This window comes from Phoenix dactylifera, unplaced genomic scaffold (assembly GCF_009389715.1).
Source record: "Phoenix dactylifera cultivar Barhee BC4 unplaced genomic scaffold, palm_55x_up_171113_PBpolish2nd_filt_p 001477F, whole genome shotgun sequence".
Taxonomy (NCBI): Eukaryota; Viridiplantae; Streptophyta; class Magnoliopsida; order Arecales; family Arecaceae; genus Phoenix; species Phoenix dactylifera.
This window is the reverse complement of record NW_024068791.1, coordinates 45623-47257: the sequence shown is the minus strand read 5'-3', so window position 1 is coordinate 47257 and position 1635 is coordinate 45623. Positions and strand designations below refer to the sequence as shown.

The following is a 1635-nucleotide window of genomic DNA, read 5'->3' as shown; positions in this document are numbered from 1 at the left end:
TGATTTTCAGAAAAGAAGACCTACAAAATAAGAAGAAAACTAGAAATAAAAGAAAAAATAATTCTAACTAATATACACATACCTTTGTCGTCAAGCTTAGTCATAAGAAAGCTCCTCCAAGAAAAAGGAGTCCTCTTCATCTGCAAAATTCTCAAGAAAAGGTTTTAATCTGTGTCCATTTACCTTAAAAATTGTGCCATCCTGTGGATTCTCAATTTCAACTGCCCCGTGTGGAAAAACAGTTTTTACAATGAAAGGACCTGTCCATCTTGATCGTAACTTTCCAGAAAACAGATGTAAGCGAGAGTCATAACAAAGAACTTTTTGTGCAGGTTCAAAAGATTTTCTTAGAATTGATTTATCATGTCTAATTTTCATTCGTTCTTTACAAAGTCTAACGTTGTCATACGCATCCCGACGAATTTCATTCAACTCACTTAGTTGTAATTTTCTAGCTAAACCAGCATCTGACAATTCAAAGTTTAATTTTCTAATGGCCCCAATACGATTTATGCTCTATTTAACCCTTGTTGCTAATTGAAAATTGATAAGAACTTTAAGAAAAGATCAAGGGTAATCAATAAAAAAAAAAACAAACAAATAAATAAACTCTGAAATTTTGTATGCTAGGTTGGAATAGGGACAACACTGGACGTCTGAGTCGACAACCTTTTGACAATTCCTTAGATCACATTATTGAAACTTTTTCGCAAAATCTCAGATCTGGTGAGATGGCTGATGATGATGTAGGAAGTCACCATGGTAATGAAGGTAGACCCCCAGTTATGATACTTCGACAATACTTACATCCCACTAGGACTAGTCAACCTTCATGCATGATTATTCCTGAAAATGTAGGATACTTTGAAATCAAACCAGGAGTAATTCAACTGCTGCCCAAGTATCATGGAATAGAATCTGAGAACCCTTATCTTCACCTTAAGGATTTTGAGGAAATTAGCATCACATTTAGAGTGCTAAATGTATCGGAAGATGTCCTTAAATTGACCTTGTTTCCTTTTTCCTTAAAGGATAAAGCCAAAACATGGCTTAACTCCTTGAGACCTAGATCGCTAGGAACATGGCAGGATATGCAAAGAGAATTCTTGAAAAAATTCTTTCCCGCACAAAGGACTAATTTTTTGAAAAGGCACATTAGTAATTTCCAGCAAAAAGACCATGAAACATTTTATGAATGCTGGGAGAGATTTAAAGATTTGCTTCTCTCTTGTCCTCATCATGGGTTTGAAACATGGAGAACCATTAGTTTCTTTTACGAAGGGTTGTCTCCACAGTTGAAACAATTTATAGAGACTATGTGCAATGGTCTATTTCTGGAAAAGCAACCCGATGAGGCATGGGACTATTTAGACTCTCTCGCAGAGACTGCACAATTATGGGATACAGGGGATAGAGTGAATAAACCTTTGCCTAAGCCTACTAACATTGGACATGGGGGCCTTTATAACCTTAGTACTCAAGATGATATTCAGGCTAAAATGGCAGCCCTTACTAGGAAGGTAGAGGAAATTGAACTTAGAAGGATTGAACCCGTCAAGACCGTAGAGCATAACAACGAGTGTTGTAGGATTTGCGAGATGCCTGGCCATCTCACCACTGATTGCCCCACAATAC

At 36.9% G+C, this 1635-nt stretch overlaps 1 pseudogene; it reads right to left on the bottom strand.

Annotated features, from left to right (window-relative positions):
• Positions 1 to 1148: 1148 nt before the first annotated feature.
• Positions 1149 to 1246, bottom strand: LOC120108673 (annotated as a pseudogene).
• Positions 1247 to 1635: the final 389 nt, after the last annotated feature.